The sequence below is a fragment of the Pipistrellus hanaki genome (genome assembly GCF_964339955.1).
Source record: "Pipistrellus hanaki genome assembly, chromosome: 19".
Classification (NCBI taxonomy): domain Eukaryota; kingdom Metazoa; phylum Chordata; class Mammalia; order Chiroptera; family Vespertilionidae; genus Pipistrellus; species Pipistrellus hanaki.
This window is the reverse complement of record NC_140521.1, coordinates 14,932,846-14,953,998: the sequence shown is the minus strand read 5'-3', so window position 1 is coordinate 14,953,998 and position 21,153 is coordinate 14,932,846.

The following is a 21,153-nucleotide window of genomic DNA, read 5'->3' as shown; positions in this document are numbered from 1 at the left end:
TTGCCCACATCAGTGATGCCGCCGTGGGTTGCTTGTCTCCAGCTGGGAGGGACAGCGCTCCCCCCTGTGCCTGTCTGGCAGCTGACTAGGGTGTAGAGAGTGGCTGAGTCACCTTGGTGTCTGCCAGGCGCCAGGGAGGCACTGTGCCTGGCACAGAATTGGCACTAGCTGCATGGGATGTTGCTTCCTTTTTTGCAAACGTAATTTCTTTTTTAAAAAAAAATATATATATTATTGATTTTTAACAAAGAGAAAGGGAGAAGGATAGAGAGTTAGAAACATAGATGAGATATTAACATCGATCAGCTGCCTCCTGTACACTCCCCACTGGGGATGTGCCCGCAACCAAGAAACATGCCCTTGACCGGAATCGAACCTGGGACCTTTCAGTCCACAGGCTGACACTCTATCCACTGAGCCAAAATGGCAAGGGCGCAAATGTAATTTCTGATCCGTGCTAGATGAATCTTCTTTGTGGGGAGGAGGGCCCCGTTGGAGAAAACTGCTGTCTAAAGGAATTGCCTCAGAAACAATGTCACTAATCAACTTGGGCTTGAGTTAGGATCTTTGTGTGCCCAAAGCTGTGTGGCTTTGGGCAAAGTCTGTATCATCTCTGAACCTTTGTTTTCTCATCTGTAAAATGGAAATAATGCTGTGGTATATCTCATAGGGCGCTGTCTAAGAGCTAATACCAGTCTCACAGCAAATGCTCTGAAAATGGCCATTCGTTTTGCCCATAAGCTGAGCACCACAAAGTACAAGAGTAAAGACCTGCCTGAAATCTCTTCATCTCCATGCACATAAATTGGAGGCCTTTTTCCAAGGCCCTGCCTCCCATAGCTCCACCCCAATTCTTCCTCACCTCTGGACAGAATGAGTATTTTCCTTTCTTCAAAATTCCTGGGATTCCATAGCTTAGCTCTTTCCTATAGCTTTCTAACTCACAAATGATAAGCTACTTGTGGGCAGAATACGGGTTTGCCCATCTCAGTAAATAGTTTGCACAAATGAACAAGGTGAGACCGGCATTTAGTGTCCATCTTTCAGTAGGGGAGGGTCTTTGCAAGTGCCTGTTGGCACAAATAAACAAGGTGAGGTCTTTGCAAGTGCCTGTTGGCCATTCCTGGACGAGAGGAATCTCTTCTCGTAGCCTGCAGGACACAAAGGGCCCCAATGATGAATGACTGCCTCTTAGTTTAGGGGAAGCCCAAAAATGCCCATTAAGAGGGGCACTGAGGCATCACACATTAATCCTGAGCATTTCCCCTTAAACCCAAAAGAAATAACTAACTGTTGCATAATTCAGTAAGAAGCCAGGGCTGGAGGTCGAATTTACTTTCCCAGTAACCAGTGAATAAGTACCACCCACCAAACTACTTAGTTCATTTAAAATCCTGACAATTTAACACCACTCTGGAGAGATAAGAACCATTTATTAGAAGGCACAGTTCATTAACCCGAATGCTAGGGGCAAAGTTGCTCAGAGAAAGGGATGGGTGCAAACCTCACCAGGAATCCCCTTCTTTTTCCGCCCAGGAGCCAAGTGGCTATGGGAGTGGGCCAGGAACTCCCTGCTAGTGGTATCCCTGGAAGTCTATCTGACCACGTGACTCACTTCCCTCAAAAGCCAATCCAGTGGGGACCAACTCACAGCATTCGAATTAAGGTGGAGCGTGTGATGAGACCTGAGCCAGAGCAGAGACGATGTCAGAGTGTTCACTCCCACCTCCCACCCCAGTGGCTGTGCTCCCTGCCCAGCAAGCCTCCCAGGGCCCAAGGCTTGTCTCCCACATCGGATGCCCGTGTCACATTTCTGTCCTTGGTCATTGGGTTTTTTGAACATGCAGACCAGGCGCGGCTATAAAATATTTCACAATCCTACCAGGGTAGCAGCTGCCAGGGCATTGTATGCAGCCCTTGTATAAAAACTGACAAGCACAGGACAGCACCGAGCTCGGGGCTCCCCGCTGTGACACTGTCTTTTTCTGGTCACATAACAAATCTATTTAGGATGAAAACGCGCCGAATTCCACAACAGACTCGTCAAGTCACAGAGGGGCTCTCCCGAGAGCCAGGGCTTTAAGGTTCTGTTTCAATCCAGCCCTGTCACTGTTCTCTAGAAAGGACTGCTATGGCTCTCAGGGGTGTGCGGGCGCCTGAACAGGGACAGACGGGGGTCTCCAATTTGCAACATACAATGTCATCCTATATCTCACTCACCGTGAAAAGACAGCTTCACTTGCCAAATGGTTGTAACCATTTAAAAACGGACTCAATGGGAACCAAGGTAACAATGTCTGTGTGGGGGAAGGTGGCTCGGGAAGTCGCTGTGTATCCGGGCACTTCCTAGGCTCAGGTGTGTGCTCAGGGCAGGGGCAAGACCTTTATCTGATTCTCAGTGAGTCATATAATCACATCACCCATTTGGCAAAACATTGTTTGCATAAATTATTTCATTCTTTCATTCTTGCAACATCCCAGAGAGGGGGGGAGGGGAGAGTGTTTCTGTATGACCATTATAAAATAAGTAGAGAGTAATGGAGATTGGGCAAGTTGATTGCTAGGAGGGAGTTATAGTTAATGTCTTGGAAGGATGGCATTTTTCTTATAGTCAGATGCACTGCTTTCTAGGAAAAAAGGGGGGGGGGCATATCTGTTCTTTCATCAATTCTAATTTTTTGGAGCAATACAACTTCCTACAAAGTACAGACCACTTCCTGAAGCTACCTTGTTAATTTATCTTCTTGTATATTACTTATTTCCTCCAACCAAGAGGCTAGAGTGAGGGGGAGGGAACTGTCTGGCTCTGACACTTGGAGGAAATGAGTAATATACAAGAAAACAAATTACCAAGAAAACTTCAGAACATGGCCAGTACTCCACAGGAAGTTGTCCAGGAAATGTGGGAGGGAACACCGGGCACACTGAAGCAGGCTGAGAGGCCTCCCTGAGATCTGAGTTACAGAAAGTCGCCCTGCGAGGAAAGGTCTGAAGGAAAAAAATTCCAGGCAAGAAACCTCCCGAACAAAAGTCCCTGAAGTAAAACCAAAAGTGGCAAGTTCGAGGAGCAGAAGGATAGACAGAGTTGCCGGAGCAAAAATCACTGAGGAAGGTGGTGCTATGTGAGGACCTCTAGGAGCCAGGAAGGAGCAAGACATCAGAGCCCTGGGGGCTGTGCGGAGAGTGGGGATTTTGTTCTAAGTATAAAGGGGGAGTGACCAAGTTTTATTTATGCTGAAAAGTACTGTACATACTGCTGTTTGGAAAACGAATTGCAGGAGTCATGAGGTAAAGGATGGGTGAAAAGTGTGGAAGCAGCCAAATTGACTACTGCAATGATCCAGGCAAGATGGCATGGTCCCTTGAATGAAGGTATTGAGGGAAGGCAAGTGAAAATGGATTGGAGATTTATTTATTTTACAGGTTGAACTAACAAGAAACGCTGACAGATTTTATGTGAGGGGTAGAGAAAAGGGAGGGACAGGGATAATTCCTGGGTTTTGTGCTTAAGCAGTATGTATAAAAGGCTGCCATTAAGAGAGTTAGAGAAGACCAAGGGAAGAACAGTATCGCTGTGGGCTGCAAGCAGAGGAATAATGAGTTCCATTTTGGACATCAAATGGCAGCTGGGATCTATTCTAAGACACACAGCTTGATTACTACTGAAAAAGGAAAACAACAATAAGAAGACCTTTTTTTAACTGGTCATACCAGCCTACGTAGATTTGAAGTCTTTTTCTATTACAAAGGCAATTTCCTCTGCCTTAGGTTGAAGTGTGCGAGGCAACCTTTGTTATGTGTCTCAACAACAAAATTGTCAGCTGTGGGCATCCTCTCTGCCTTAGGGTCTACACAGCACTTGGTTATTGTAGTCATTCTCCCAGGGACAAATAGGCACTTCCCTGTTATCAAATTTATACCCAGCGGTTCTGTTTTCATACATTTCCATATACATGATCATTTTTCGTTGAATGCTAAGTCATTGTGTGGTTGAAAGAATCATTTCTTTTAAAAATATATATATATTATTGATTTTTTTACAGAGAGGAAGAGAGAGAGATAGTCAGAAACATCAATGAAAGAGAAACATTGTTCAGCTGCCTCCTGCACGCCCCCCACTGGGGATGTGCCCACAACCAAGGTACATGTCATTGACTGGAATTGAACCTGGGACCTTTCAGTCCCCAGGCCGACACTCTATCCACTGAGCCAAACTGATTTTGGCTGAAAGAATCATTTCTTAAGAAACTTTTAATGGCAATTAAAACTAACACATGCAGTACCAAAGATGCATATCACTTAGGAAGTGAAGAAAATGTGACCAAGTTTGTGTATGTGCAGGCAATGGCAGCTAAAGGACTCCACTCAACAGGGGGAGATTATAAGATGTGATTGAATGTGAGATGCATCCTAAGAATGTGAGAAAATAAGGTAATTGAATGAATGAAGTGACATATTAAGTTTGAGGCATATTTATAAATCTAGGGCTCACAGGTTAGGTCCCGGCTGGAGATACAATTTAACAGTCACCAGAATGGAAACCATAGTCCTACGTGAGATCTCCTAGAAAAGTGAACAGAGAAAAGACCCCAGGACAAAGCTCTTGGCAGCCAGCACATAGCGATCAGGTAGAGGAGACAAGTTCGCAAAAGAGACAGAAAATATGTGTTTAATGTGGTAGGATGAAAATCGGGAGAGTCTGATGCTGGGGAAGCCAAGAGGGAAATTCTTAAGAAGGTAGAAAGGGTCAACTATGTCAACTGCAGCTGAGAGGAAGATTCAAGATTGGAAATTGACCACTGTATTTGGTCAACAATATAAACATTGTTGTTGACTTGATGAGAACAGCCTTGGGGGAGCCCTATGCCAGACTGGAAAGTTGAAGAGTGAAAGAGCGGAGAAAAAGTGAAGACAGTAAATAAGATCCATCTCCTGAGAAGCTTTACAGGGAAGGGGAGCAGAAAGATGTCTATAGCTATAAAAGGATATGAAGTCCAGAGAAGCGATTGACATGATAGTTGCTGTTTTAAAGACAAGATACTTGAGCAGGTGTGTGTGCAGATGAAAGTGATCCTAGGGAAAAGGAAGAGGTAATGATGTAGAAGAAAGAGGAAGGTAATTGCAGGATTGAAATCTTCCAGGGAGGAGGGGAGAGACCCCAGAGCATACACTGAGAAATGGAACTCTGAAATGCAAAGGGTGACTATATCTGTTATGAAAAGCAGGAATATTAGAAGATTTGGTATCTGGAAGATGAGTTAAGTTCCTAATTGCTTCAATTTCCTCAATGAAATATGACTCATTCACCACAAATGGGAGCAAGGAGATTTGGGAAGACTGTAAAAGTTTTGAGGAGAGGGGAGAAAAGTACAAGTTCAATGTCTCAGAAGAGACAGAGCAAAGCTTCTAGGAATGCACAGTCGGACTCCTGGGTGGAAGGAAGCGCCCACAGAGATTTGAAATGATGCTGGTCACATTGTCTTGTCCAGCAAAGTCCAAAATCAGAGAAAGTCCATAGGTGGTTTCTACCCAGCCTGAGAATTTTCCAGGGAAATGCAACAGAAGGAAAGAGAAACAGGGAGGGGAGGATGCTTACAAAGGAGGACCAAAGCATCTATAATAAGAAGTGAGGTGCAAATAGGATATGAGTGAAAAATTGGGGGAGAGGGGTTCCAGGATTTAGGTAATGTGCTATTGCATTTGGGACAAGGGGTAGACTGGAGGAATAAGAAACAATATTTGGAGAAAGGAGGTGAGTATCAGCAAGCAATGAATGTCTCCTCTCAGAGGATGACCATCAAGGAGGCCTGAGGACCTCAGAACATGGGAGAAGTGTAGCTGATGGGTGGGAGTTTCCTTTCTTTGCCATCTGACTCCCCCACAGCAGTTGAGTTGGGTTTGACCTTCTTTCGTCCCCAGTGAAGAGCAGCTGCCACTCATCCACACAGAGTGTTCTTAGTTTCCATTGTGAATTTGTATTTCGTTACCCCCTTAGATGTCTTTCTGCTGAACATGTATTCCCTGTCCCGGTCCTGACAGGCCCTATGCTGTGGCCCTTTGATCATTTCCATTGAGCTCCTCTGGGGGACGACAGGTGCCACAGATGTTTAATAAGGGTTCTAATAAAGGTTCAATAGAACCGATATGACCACAGGGCATCCCACTGTGTCTATGTTTCTACCCTGCACTATCTGCTTTGTTTTATTAATTGCTTTGTAGATCCTAGCATTCTTTGCAGGTTTTATGTTCAGTTTTTGGTTGTTTCTGGGTATCTTTCCAACCCGAGCGGCCTGCACTTGTGTCTAGATTGACTCTACCCATGTGTTTGTGTGTTTTATGACTCAATTAACAGGTCCCATCTTCTATAGGTTTTCATGTCTTGTTTTTCTCTTAGTTTCTCACATTTTTTAACCTTTCCCAAGGAATCTCATTCGCCAGACTCCATTGGGCCACTAGGCAAGCAGGATCCTCCAACATTTGGTTCTGTTTTCTCCATCACCTACTTGCCTCCCTTCATGGAGAGAAGAGATTGTCTCCATTGATCATTTTCTTCCAGATAACACAGTACAGGATGCTGAATACAAGTGGTGCTCTGTGTATGGAATTAAGTTCGGTAACAACGATCACAATAATTTCCAAATCTAGATCCAATAGGTTGTTATTGCAGTTACAACATGACATGCAATTTTCATGGTGTCGCAGCATCTATAGCATTATTTTTGGAATATAATCTATGCTTAGGGCTCTGGGAAGCCAAATGTTCCCATCCATATAAATCATTGAAGATCCCAGTTTCTGCCAGCTGTCTTTCTAAAGTTGGCACTGTATTCAGAAACCATCTTAGAATGACTCTCAGCTCTCAGGGCACACTACCCCACAGGAGCAAGGGGACTTCTGCCAAGACTTTGGCGTCCATCAGACACAGTGTAGTCCTTCTCTTGGTGAAACTCCTAAATTAAAATTTTAAAAAATATATATACCCAGGAGTCTGACTCAAATGATGATGAGAATAATTATGAGGTGAAGAAGATTTTTTATGGTAAAATACATCTGAAAGAAATTATTTTAGCTTAGCTAATTGTCCTAATTAGAGCATCTTGCCCAAATGCCTAATATCCTTAAGCAGGAGAGAAGCAATGGTGACCATTAGGGCATCCCATGGAAGAAGAAATAAGAACCATTACTGACACATCTAAATATCAAAAGTTAAATACAGTGTCTTTATGTATTAAGTACCTACAATATATCAAGCAATGTCATACTGCTTATTAATGTCATAAATATTACTTCATTTATCTTTCTATCAACACGAAGACAAAAGTATTGTAGCTACATGTAATGGGGCTTACAGAAATCAGAGGATATATCAGGGATTTAAACCCTTGTCTACTTGTTTTCAAAACCCATGTTTTAACCTAAGAAATAAGTTGAGAAGAGAGATCTCAATAGTCTATCCTGAGGAAAAATGGGTGACAACAAACCTCAGATGCTACAAATACCTTAATAGAATTCATACTTAAGGTGAAACAGAGAAAGCTAGATGACCAGGGAGTTTATTCTTTATGTGATGTAGAGATGCTTTATAAGGCCTATGGAATTTTGTTTTTAAATAAACTGTCCTCTAATCACTAATTGTTTTTGTTTTTTGTTTTGTTTTGTTGCATTTGACATTCTAGGGGTTTTAATATCTATCTGAATATCTATCTATTATCTTTCTCTCTATCCCTCTATTTCTATCTCTGTCCATACTGCTTCCCCTGTCTTTTTCTCTCACTCTGTCTCTAAGTGTGTCTTATTACTTTCTCTCTTTTCTCTCTCTCCCCCCCTCCCCCTCTCTTTCTCTCTCTCTGTATCTTGGTATGGAAGAAAGGCTATTTTGGGGCTATTTAGAAAAAGTAGAAGCCACATTGTTAGGGGGGCCAGAGAGAGTGAGCAGAAAACAGGTTTTACTCTAAGCTCAAGAAAAAAGAGATTAAATAATAAAGAACACATGGCCTAGATTTCCTAAAATATGCCTTAATTCAAGTGGTGTGGACCATTGCTCACATATACCTGCCCTTGAAACTTTGGGGTAACATACAGTTCAGCATGTAACGTTTCTGTGTGAAAAGATAACCTTCAGACTTCCTTTCCTGGTCACATATTCAGAAGAAGGGGGGGGGTGGGGGGAGTGCAAAAATGTGTTCCATGCCCATAGTGTACCGCCACTTTTACATACAGTCTAGGACTTAGCCATCAAAATCACTTTACTGTGAATAAAACCAAAGCTGAGAGAGAATAAACTGCTCAGGCTCACATAATAAGTGTGAACATCAGAGTTCAAACGGAGGTCCCTCTAGTTCTAAATCCCGTACTGGCACTGCATGGACTTAGGGCGGAGACAATGCCCAGAGATAAAGGTCATACCTCTGGAGGGAGCTCCTCTCCTGCTTTCTGCTTCAGAAGAGGAGGAAGGGCTCAGCATAAGGAGATAAGACCCCAAGAGAAGTCCTCAGAGGGCTTATAGAAACAAAGATGCAATCGCTTCCGGTTAGCTGGTAAACTTGAGGTGAGGTGAAGAAAGATAGGAGAGAAGGTACAGATGATGCCCTAATCATATTCATTCCAGCCTCCTCATCCTTTTATATTCTAAATTTGTGGGCTCCTTTTCATCATCCCTATGCTGGCTGGAGGGGTGGGCAGGGTGATTAGATACTCCTCTTTCTCGCTTTATTATAATATGCTACATGAAGGCCACCAGGCCCCATAGATACACTAGAACACATCTTACATCCATGATGTCATTAGACCTCGAAATGGTTGAATATTGGCAATTTGGTGTGGTCCAATCTGATACTGTAATCAGGATCACCCATAAGCCTCTTGGTAAACCAGCCAGAGCACAGAGCCCAGTCAAAACAGGCTACTTCCTGGACCACCCAGCAATTTCTATGCAGGAAGAGGAGCCATCTCAGTGATTCTGAGGAGCCAGCTGGTGAAGAGGAGGTCCTAAGACTCCTAGATTGTTCCTCACCCCTAATTGGCTCTGAATGAGTGGAACAGATAACAAAAGCTGAACACAGAAGGACCACAAACCACCTGCCTCAGCACTCTTCTCAAATGTCTAAGGAACATTGCACAGGGTAAGAGTATAAGATTGGCTGCCATGCCTCTGTCAGTAGTTTCTGTCTGAGTTGAACTTCTGTCCTCATCTGTAAAGTCGTGATCAATGTAGCACCCACTTCATGGGAATATAATAAACATTAACAGAAGTAAAAGACACATGGCAATTAAGATGGTACTAGGTACCTAGTAAACGATCATTTAAAAATTGTGGTTATTATGAAAGACTGTTATTTTAGGGCATAAAGCCTTGAAGTCATTCTATAAAACTTACTGCAGGCCTATTCCAACTCTCAATGTTCAGAATATTCATCTGATCTCTCTTCTATCTCTCAGCACCCTAATATTCATCAATGATAACTGTGGTTTCCAGGGGTTCTAGTTTGGGATGACAATCCTGGCAGAAAACTAAAGATGCCTTCTTTTTAAAGGACACTGGATGCTAGTTTGGAGGCAAGGGTTTCTAAAAGAGGGTTAGGACCCATGTGCATAGTAAGCATTTTCAAAGGATGGAATAGGTACATTTCAACATATACCACTTGTATCGTTTCTAAATGCATATGGGTGCTGCTTATTTACTTTCATGCACATTGTTTAGAAATGCTACAGAATGTACAGTTTTCATTGTATATGTTTTCAACCATTGGATACCAAAATTAAAATTACTTTCATGCAGATACTTAAGACATTTTTCAAGTCCTGAGTACTGTTCTTGTATCCACCACGGGGCCTGGAGTTACTTCCTTTCCCCGTGCCTCAGTTTCCCTGAGTTCAATAAAAGAAGTGATGATAATAGGATTACTAGTTATCTGGCCTAAGGAAATGATCATAAGACTGGAAAAGACTATATCCATAGAGATGTTCACTGAAACATTATTTATAACAGCCAAAAATTACAACAACATAAATGTCCAAACATTCCGTAATGGTATTGTACATCTACTTGATATAATGTAATGAAAGCAATTAAACTTATGTTCACTAATGCTATGTAACGACATGGAAAATTGCTTCTGATCTATTCTTAAAAGAAAAAAATGAGATATAAATGATATGATTATGACTATCTAATAAAAACCATGGCAAAGAATAAGAAAAGGATGGAAAGAAATACATTAAATGTGACTGTGCATGAGTGATTTTAAATCTTTTTAGGACTACTCTTGTACCGTTTCCAAATTATACTTAATAAGAATATATTACTCACACTAAACAAAATATATCAATAATAATCAACTGAGAGAATTGGGTTAACTGCGTTCTCAGGCCCTTTCCGTTCTAACATCCAACTGCAGTCAAGAAGATTTAAAGAGATAATAGATTCGTGAAAGCCCTTTCAAATGTGCGCAGCGTCACCCGATTAGAAGGTCTTATTATTATTAACTTGTACGGAGCAGAAACCAACACAAATCCATTAATAAAACAAAGTCGTGAGATGAAAAAGATGCGCATGACACACATTCTGTTTGCTGTTAGGCAATTTGGGGCAGAAATATTCTTGAAGCAACCTTAAGAAGAATGGACCTTGCACTCGTTTTGGCCTGTGCATGCTCTCTGCCCTTTGTGCTGACATAACTGTCAGCAGGTTTTGCTGCATTCTCCAGTGACAGCAGAATAGATGGCCCAGCCCCGCGTGGGGACTGGTGTCTGCTTTGGTGTCAGTGATGTTTTCCAGGGCCAGGGAAAGAGCGGCAGGGCTGTACCTATAGGAAGCGGGCCTGGAACTACACAGGTAGGTAAGGGGAAATGATAAGGGTGGCTGGTAGGCTTCCCTGTTGAAAACCCAGGGAAGCTTATTCATACACAGGAATGCCAAGGTGAATGGAAGTGCCTTGAGGAGTCAATGCAGGAAGCAGGTTTTGAGCCCAAGTCATAGGTCACTAGTGCACTTCCTGCCAGAACAGGGGCAGCTGCAGAGTATATCTGTATTTTATTCAAGTAACTCCTCATCCTCAACCCCAAAAAGATGAAGGAATGGACAAAATACGATCAAATAATATAAAACAAAAATCTGAACTTAAGCTCAACAGCTCTGGGTTTGATTTGTGAACCTGTAACGTACCAACCACACACACACACACGTTGGCCTGGGCATATGGCCTCTGTGCCTCAGTTTATTCCTGCATAAAATGAGGTTAACCTGCTTTGGAGGAGTATTGAAAAGGATCACACGGTTTTATCTAGAAGGTACCTGGTGGAACCTGAGGGGTCATCTCGGCTTAATAGGCAGATCAGAGGAAGCTGGAAAATTAGTTCAACTTCTGAATGCTTAGCAGAAAGACAGTGAGGCAAAGATGAATGAAGTATAATTGCTTAAAGCTTTTGTTAGAGTTCCAAACTCTGGGGCATCTTTTTTGACAAGACAAGAAGCATCTTATGCTCAGAAGGGCAAAGGGACCGATTTGTCCCTATTGGGCCTGAGTCACGGCCATGGTTCTCTAGGCTGACTCACAGGGAAAGCAATAAAAGCACAGGGCTTACTAGCTAGAGGAGCTTTAAAAGGATGAAATCCCAAAATGGGAGAAATGAGGCTCAGAAAGACAAAGTAAGTTGCTCAGAGTTGCACAGTTAAGCCACCGAGCTGATATTTACATTTAGTTCCCCCATTTCCAATTTAACATTTTTTGCTACTGCACATATTTTTAAAAATATATTTTTATTGATTTCAGAGAGGAAGAGAGAGGAAGATAGAAACATCAATGATGAGAAGTTATTGATTGGCTGCCTGCCGCATGCCCCAGGATTGAGCCCACAACCTGGGCATGTGCCCTGACTGGGAATTGGACCGTGACCTCCTGGTTCATAGATCAATGCCCAACCACTGAGCCACATCAGCTGGACACTATAATATATATTTTGGTGATTCAAAATATACTTTTCTGCCTTGAGAAGTATGATATAAATGCAACAGAAAGGGAGGTTTGAACATATACACACATGAGTATGATGGACGACAGGGTACTGCTGGAGCAGGAGGCTGAGGAGTATATGTGCAGTGGCAGATAAAGGAAAGGCCTAATACTCATACTGGCACCTTTATCAATATGCCAGTTTTTAAAATTTAGTGTAATTTCAGCTCCATTTAATCTGCAGATTTAAAGGTATCAGTTATGCAGGACAGATAGGGGCCCATTTTGTAGATGAGGAGGGAGGTTGAATGTTTTCCCCAAAGACTCACAGTCATTAATGGCAAGAAAACGAGGCAAAGGTGAGCTCTCTGGATGGGAAGGAAGAGAATCCTTTGCATGGTGATGCTTGGCCTGCTTCTTTGGAGCGTATTCCTGAATGTTGGCAAAACCACAGGAACCGTTCTCCGCTCCATGTACCTCTGGAGTCCCTCAGGCTCCGTCACCCTTAGGAACTACAAAACCATGTCCCCTGTTCCACACAAACTGGGTCAGTAACTCCTCACAGGTGCTGCTTGGGCTCTGCGAGTCCCAAGATATCAGTGTTTCATTGGCCTGGAACTTTAAGCCATTGGGCTTTTTTTTTTTTTTTTTTTTTTTCTTTTTCTTTTTCTTTAGATAAGTATAGGCATCCTAGCTGGTTTGCCTCAGTGGATAGAGCGTAAGCCTGAAGACTGAAGGGTCTTGGGTTCGATTCCGGTCAAGGGCACATGCCCAAATTGTGGGCTCAATTCCCCAGTGGGGGGCATGCAGGAGGCAGAATATCAATAATTCTCTCTCATCATTGATGTTTTTATCTCTCCCTCCCTCTCCCTTCCTCTCTAGAATCAATAAAAATATATATTGTTTTTAAAAAGATAAGTATAGGCAAGCAAAGCACAGAGGGGTTGACAGGTGGAAGAGGGGATAGAAGTGGAGAACAAAGGAACACAGGGAAGGAGGCAGCTTTATCAACTCCAGCAGGCCCGGCCCCTGGCGGGCAGAGTGGAAGGACCAGCCACTTGCCTCTTTACAGTTCTAACTAAAAGGAGCATTCCAGAGGTGAATTAACATTTAAAAAGAATGTAAAAACTTGGAGCTGTTCTAATGATGATTAATGGAGAGCTATAAGGGGGCCATGACCTGCCTGTGTCATTAAATGGATTGGCAGGTTTCTGAGCATTAATTATAAATAGCCACAGGAGTTCTCCCGCTTCACACAATGAGGATAAACCCAAGTCTCTGGGAGAGAAAGAGAACGGAAAGCAAAAGGGAGAAAAGTTGGCCTCGGAGTGCCTGGCCTGCCTGTGGTGGAAGGAAGGGAGAGGGAGAGAGCAGAGGGAATGAGATAAATGATAAATTAGACCCTGCCAGTCAATCACATTTTCTAAATGTTTTATGTCCCAAAAGCTATAAAAGCAATATTCCTTTCTGCCCTTATTGGAACCATTTCTGTACAGCAATCACATCCGTTTCCTTGGGGATTTCAAGTAAAATGTGCTTTGCCTTTTCTTTTCACATTTACTCTCCAGCCTGTGACCAAGGGAGGGTCAAAGTCCGCATACAGATGGGCAGGACAGCGACCTGGCGACAAGGAGGGGTGGGCAAGGGTTGTGAGAGGAGGGGCCTGGGGCCCTGGCCCCGAGGATGCCCACAGGCAAGTCCACAGCAGTAGGAAAGTCTTGGGTCCTGTGCTTCACAGACTCAACCATTCCAATGAGGGCTCCTCAGCAAACAGTGTGCTGACTCCATAGACTGCAAGCAGCATGAGGGCAAGGATGGGTGGATCTGGGCATCACCAGAACCGCCAGCAGTTCCTGGCCCAGCATAGGCCCCTGTCAATATCTGCTGAATGAGGGAATGAATGAAGGCCTGAACAAGCACATTTATCCATGGTTGAGGATGCTCAACAGGCCTCATTTGATACACCAGGGCTCCACAGAGCCTCTGGCAGGTGGAAGGTGAGGTAATGATCACATCCTTCATGCAGAAGCCCTTCTTTGGCTCTCAAATGCTGTAATAACAGCTTTGCTCCTAACCAGTGGTCAGCAAACTGCTGCTTATAAGCCACATGCGGCTCTTTGGCCCCTCGAGTGTGGGCGGCTCTTCCACAAAATACCACCTGCGGGCGCGCAGGTAAAGTGCCATTAAATCTTCATGGCCCTTGCACAGAAGTTGGTTTTTGGCTCTCAAAAGAAATTTCAATCGTTGTAGTGTTGATATTTGGCTCTGCTGACTAATGAGTTTGCCGACCACTGTCCTAACCAGCTCTTTGAAATCCCACGCAGGCTCACTACATCTTGGAGCTGGAAGGGAACCAGAGAGCGGAAGAAACTGGCCCAAAGTCACTCAACTACCTAGTTTAAGAGCCAGCACTAGGTCCTTTCTAAGAACTGTGCCTCTCTCCGTTTCCCTTCACCTCCAGAGAAGTTGGCAAAGCAATGGGGACCTGTGAGAGCTGTCAGGTGAAGGCCTTTGGGTTTTGGTTATTACCTGTGGTGGAGAAGAGAAAAAGGAGAGTTGGACAGAAAGGGAAGGAAGAAGGAGAGAGAGAGAGAGAGAGAGAGAGAGAGAGAGAGAGAGAGAGAGAGAGAGAGAGAGAGTCAACCAGAGAGACAGAGACAGAGACAAAGATCAGAGAAAAGATAGGAGAAAAAGAATCCCCAAAGTAGGATTTGGAAAAATGGATAGTCCTGGATGATGTGATATTTTTCGCGTGTCATTATTTTTCAAGGCGAGGCTTTCTCCTGCGAGTCATTATTTTAGCTGATTGGAAAATGGTGTTGAAAGTCCTGCTTCTCTGGTACAGTTTTCTTCATATCCTATTAGTTGCAATACAATTACAGAGAATACATCAATTCCTGGCCTGCCCGCCGCGGCTGCCGGAGCCGCCTATTAAAAAGAGGTCTTATTAATGGAATTGTACATCCAGGATTAATCGGCTTGCACTGGCCATTTACATTTCTCATTCCACAAGCACTTTTGTTTGCTTAATAGGCTGAAGGAGGTAGGAAATGACACAACAAAAGCGTCTTCCAATTGCCAGGCGTATCGCCGGTGGATATTAATGTCGCCTCCTCCTTTCATCCTGAAGCGGCCGCTGCCCTGGGATCAGATCTGGCACTTGCCTCCCGGGAAAAGCCAGGCGGCAGGGAAATGCTGGTTGGTGGCAAGAGCAGGGAAGGGAGGCGGGGCTGAGAGGGAGACCTGGCCCAGGGAAAGTCTGAGCTTTGAGGAAGGAACAGGGGCTCCTGCTCTGTGCCCTCTGAATGGTAGGCAGCGGGGAAGGCCCAGGAGGCCTAAGGCCTGAGGGAGGTCAGAGTGGGGAGGGAGGGAGTTGACCTGCATTCATGGGATGGATGCACCCTCCCCCTTTGCTCTGAGTGGCTCCTACAAATTGTCTTTTATATATATATATATATATATTATTGATTTTTTACAGAGAGGAGGGGAAAGGGATAGAGAGCTAGAAACATCAGTGAGAGAGAAACATTGACCAGCTGCCTCCTGCACACCCCCCACCAGGGATGTGCCCGCAACCAAGGTTCATGCCCTTGACCGGAATCGAACCTGGGGCCTTCCAGTCCATAGACCGATGCTCTGTGCACTGAGCCAAACTGGTTTCGGCTGCAAACTGTCTTTATAGGGCTGAATGGTGAATCTGCAGAGCCCTCTGTCACTTCCCATCTATGGCTCAGTCCGTCCCAGGTCCCTCTTGAACTAGGCCAGCAAAGCGCGATTTAACGTGAAGGGAGGGTTGGGGGCGGACGAGGAAATCTCACAGGCCCACTGGGCTTTTGTTCTTGCTGGGAGCAAGGGAAACACAAAACTAGGGCTTGGGTTCTCCTTTCCTAACTCGGGGAAGGAAACTTAAGGGAACGGAAGCAGGGTTCTTCAGGGGATCTGGCTGCGGTGTGCCCGGGAGAAGGAGTCCCGGGGACAGTGCCAGCCCCTCGGAGCGGGAGCGAGCCTGCACGTGAGCATCCCTGGCTGCAGGGCGGACAGGAAAGTAGGGCAGCGGGAGGCGCGGCTGCCGCAGGCTCTGCCTTCCCCATGGGCCTCCTGGGAGTGCGAGTGACTGCACTGAACAAAGTCAGTGTGGCAAGGCCCCTCCCTGCACACTGGCCTGCAGGGGGTTCCCTGGGATATCAGAGAGCTGTAGACCCCTCAGGGATATAGACCCCATTGGCTGGGGAGGGGGCGGATAATAGGGAGGGGGAACCTTGGACCCTGTAATTAAGCTCTATCTCCAGAGAATTCGGCTTGGAGTAGGATGAGGCTGAAACTGGTTTGGCTCAGTGGATAGAGCGTAGGCCTGCGGACTGAAAGGTCCCAGGTTCAATTCGGTCAAGGGCATGTACCTTGGCTGCGGGCACATCCCCAGTGTGAGGTGTGCAGGAGGCAGCTGATCAATGTTTCTCTCTCGTCGATGCTTCTAACTCTCTCTCTCTCCCTTCCTCTCTATAAAAAAAAAAAAAAAAAAAAAAAAAAAAAAAAAAATCAATAAAATATATATATATATATATATTTAAAAAATAGTAAAGCTGCCTGAATATAAGGTATTTTAAAAATAAAAAATAATTTTAAAAAATAAATAAATAAATAAAACAGAGTAGAATGGGGACTGAAAGGCACAGGTCAGTTCGGCCACTGGGTGGGGCTTTAGCCCTAACCATCTGGAAGGAGGTCGGCTTGGTGATGGACAGGGGATGGATCTCCAACCCCGGGCAGGAGCCAGGCTTCCCACCAGGGCCAGGCGCCCGCCCACCTGACTACTCTCTTCTCCTGTCCTCTCTTCCACCTGCTCCAAAGGCGATCTTTCTAAAGGCTCATCCTTCCACAGCGATGCTCTACTGCATTTGCTTTTTCTTTTGTCTCTAACGGGCTGGCTTCCCCCTTGACCCAGGGAGGTCTGGGCAGGGCAGGCATGATGGACAGCTGAGGCCTCGGAAGCCCAGCCCCCTCCCCAGCCAGGGCTCTGCGGGTAACTGGAGGGCTCCGGTCTCTGGGCTGGCATGGCCCGGGCGCAGAGCCCATGGACGTTGAGGCGCTGTAATATACAGTGACTTTTCCCTTTAATGGGATTTTTCTAGACCACTAGGAGAAAAAGATTCCATTAACGACACTACAAAGGCCTCCACTTATTAGTATTTTAGAATAGTGGCAAAACATTTTGTGAATCTAATTATTGCTGACAAATATGAAAATTGAAATCAAAGTTAAATTTTCAGCTACAGTGCCTCCTAGGCCACTCTCTGACTTCCACGATTGCATCAATGCGTTTATTCTTCCAGCAGTTTCAGCAGAAGATTGGCTATTTTCCCTCTCCCCTACTCCCGCTGGCTTCCTCCCCACCCCCACTCTCTCCTCGGCCGGGACCCTATATATTTTGAAGCATTAAATCTGACATATTCATCTTGGTGGCTGGCATGAGCTAACCAACCTCATGTTTACCTGTCAACTATAGAAGCGGGCTGAGCAGGGGGCTGGGGCAGCTGTTTCTCACGCCCCTTCTCCTTCCACCCCCAGTCCCAAGCCTTCTTGTCCCCCCTTCCCCCCCCACCCCCCCCCCCCAGATAAAAGTCATTTGACTGATTTCAAATTCCTCCCGATATCAGGGCAGAAAAAAAAAAAATAAAAGGCTTGTCAACACCTTTCTTTCTTTTCCCCTATTAAGCATACTGTAAAAATCAATCCCTTTTGTCACTTCTCTCTGCTTGCGAGAATGTTTAATGGATGTCAGGGGAGCTAATGATCGCTGGGAGAAAATTCATTTCAGATTTGCTATTTATAAAGTACTCAGTGCTCAGGTGGGAAATTAACATGAGGAAGGAGCCGGTGGGCGGGGGAGAGAGACCAACGTATAGAAGAGCCGGGGCCCTGCCAGACTGGCAGTTGCCACCTTCGTGTAGGTGGCCCGCAAGGCATTCTGGGGCCAGCGGACGCATGTGTCAGAGACACTGTGTGGGATCCTGAAAACAGTACAGGCACAGGAGACTCCCATACTTTTGAAAGTTGACCTTGCAGAGCCAAACTTATCCCAGCAATAAAGTCACACCTAGGAGGCCTCACTTGCTCACAGGGCTGTGGAAAGGCTTGGCTACAATATCACCCATCAAACTTTGATCAGGGCCTGGCACAGACTACTGGCGCATCTTTAATAAACATGAACTTCCTTCCCACGGCCCCATGGCCCCTGCAAGGATCAGGACAGGGCGGGTGAGCACACAATTGCGCAAGAACCTGGGACAGGCCACAGTGTGCTCACACTCAAACCCACATAGCCCTGAGCCTCATCCGGGACCTTCAGCATCCAGGTGGTCCCGTTAGCCTGTGGTTCTCAAACTTGGGTGCCCATAGTCAGCGTCAGAATCCCCCTAGGGCTTCTTAAACTCACATGGCCTGCCTTGCTTTAAAGTTGCTGGGAGTCTGTAGCTCTGGGGGTGGGGGTTTAGAATCTGCATTTCTGACAAGTTCCAGGTTAGGCTGATGCTGCTGGTCTGGGAGCACACTTTGACAACTGAGGTTGACAGACAACTGAACTGTGCCCTGAAATGTCACCATCCAACTAGCACCTCCAGATACAGCTAGTGCTTCCCCACCAGCCTTCACACACACACACACACACACACACACACACACACACCCTCTCCAACCAGTACAGACTCAGAATTTCCAAGCAAATCATTAAACGTGAGTTCATTTGCTGCCAAATTGTACATTCCGGGTCAGTGAGGCGAGTACTCTGGTTAATCTGGTTTGCTTCCATGGGAAACCAAGCCTCAGTTTCCCCTCTCCATAGCTGGTGCCTCCCCTGCTCAGATGGGTCAACTTTGCCACTGCTGTTCCAGTAAGTTCCCCGGGCTTCACCTGGGGCTCCAGGTCAAAAAGCCCTCGGTCCCCCTCACCGTGCTAGTCCTCCCTCTCTGGCCTTCTTGCCAATACTTCTGTTCGAGCTGGATTAGCTGCAAATCTCCTTTGATCGCTCACTCTGGGTTAAAACAGACAACCTGTTGCCACGTGTTTGATGACGGCGTCCCAGGGGAGTTCCTGTGTGTAATGCAGCCGGTTACTGTACACGGGCATCCCACGCAGGCGTGGAGCTGCTCATTCGCTGTCTTCGAGGTTGCTTTTCGGGCTCTGATTTTTCAATATCAGGCTTCTCAGGACGCCTTTAAGCTCCAGAAATAAGCCAAAAATAGCTTCTCTGGTCATTTATTGAAATGCACGTGAGCCGGGAGAGGGGAAGGTAGTCATTTTAGGAGTTATTCCCTGGGCTCTGGGAGCCTTGGTGGATGGCATGCTCACTGCAGGTCTGGAGGCCCCGTGGGAAGTGGGCTGGCTCACAGACATCCTGACACGGAGGCCCGTGAGGAAGACTGACATGTCGTCTCCTGGCACCTGGCTGCTGCTTCCCCCAGACCGGGCGGGGATTCTGGGCACCAGCAAATCGTCCTGCCAGCAAGCCGCTCCCTCAGCTGCATTCCGCTAGGAAGCCTGTCCTTTCTTCTCTAGTCACTGCCCTACAGTCCCACCCTCTGAGGGGGCTTCATGTCAGCAAGGACAAGGAAGGAGGTGGCTGGGAGAGCCCTGCCCCAGAGCCAGAACCCCGAGGGAAGAGCTTCATCTCTGCAGAAGCTTGCTCCACATTTCTCCCATGGGGATGCGCTTGCAGTGCATGAGCCATAGTAGGTGCTCAGTTATTTGCTTTTTTTAAAATATATTTTTATTGTTGATGATATTACAGATATCTTTCATTATCTCCCTATCTTTCCCCCCTTCCTCCCAGTTCCTACCTACCCGCTTCCCAGGTCTTCACTAGCCTATCATCAGTGTCCATGGGCCATGTATGTAAACATATACATTCTTCTCATCCCCCCTAATCCCACACCCAGGTATGTCAGTCTAGTCCATGCCAGTTATTTCAACTGAGGAGAGGAACTTTCTGGCATTGGGCCACTTTCCACCACCATCTCCTCTCTCTCTCTTCCAAATGTAGATTTCACAAATAATCCTATCGGCAAGAAGAGCAGCCATTTTGTTTCTGCCTTGCCAAATCATATCCTTCCCCAAGAAAGAGTAAAAAATAAAATACAATTTAAAAAACAAACAGAAAGCTATTCAAACTTGCTTCTACCTTTCAGACACCTGGTTCTAATCAGACTATTGCCCTTAGAGACATAACATTATGAACGAAAGTCAGGTTCCAGATCAAAAGAGAACAAAACAAAAAATGCCCCAGTTAAGTTTAAATTTCGGATAAATAACAAACAATGTTTTAGTATAGGTATGGGCTATGCATAATAAGAAATTATGGGTTGCTTATCTAGAATTCAAATTTATTGGGCATTCTAGATTGTTATTTGCTGAATCTGGCAAACCTAGAAAAAGGGAATATGCATTTACGTGCATACTTTACATATTTTCATAGATTGCAGACTACAAGCTTGCTTTGTCCTGGTGGATTTTTTTCTAAGGTGGGACTATCCCAAAGAAACTAAGGTCCCTCCAGTGAGGGTAGGACTCATGACTTCTTCCCCGCACCCACACACCCACAGAGCCCAAGCTGGGAGAGATCAGGGCTCCCTCCCACCTTCTTAAGTCCTGGTTCTCAGAAAGTAGTGTCAATCACCCAAAGGGCATCTTTTTGTTTTGCTTTGTTTTTGTTTTTGTTGTTGTTGTTAATTTTTAAATATATTTTATTGATTTTTTACAGAGAGGAAGAGAGAAGGATAGAAAGTTAGAAACATAAATGAGAGAGAAACATCGATCAGCTGCTTCTTGCACACCCCCTGGGGGTGTGCCCACAACCCAGGTACATGCCCTTGACCAGAATCAAACCTGGGATCTTTCAGTCCGCAGGCCGACACTCTATCCACTGAGCCAAACTGGTTTCAGCTATTTTGCTTTGCTTTTTTGTTAATCCTCTCATGAGGAATTTTTGCCATTGCCTTTTTTCTTAGAAAGAGAGAGAGTGGAAGAGAAGGAGAAGGGAGAGAAATATTTATGTGAGAGAGACCCGTAAATTGGTTGCCTCTGAACATGCCTCAACCAAGGCCAGGGATCGAACCTGCAACCAAGGTCCCTGTCCTTAACTGGGAATTGAACCCAAGACCCTTCGGTTCAGAGAGCCGACACTCTAACCACTAACACACTGGCCAGTGCC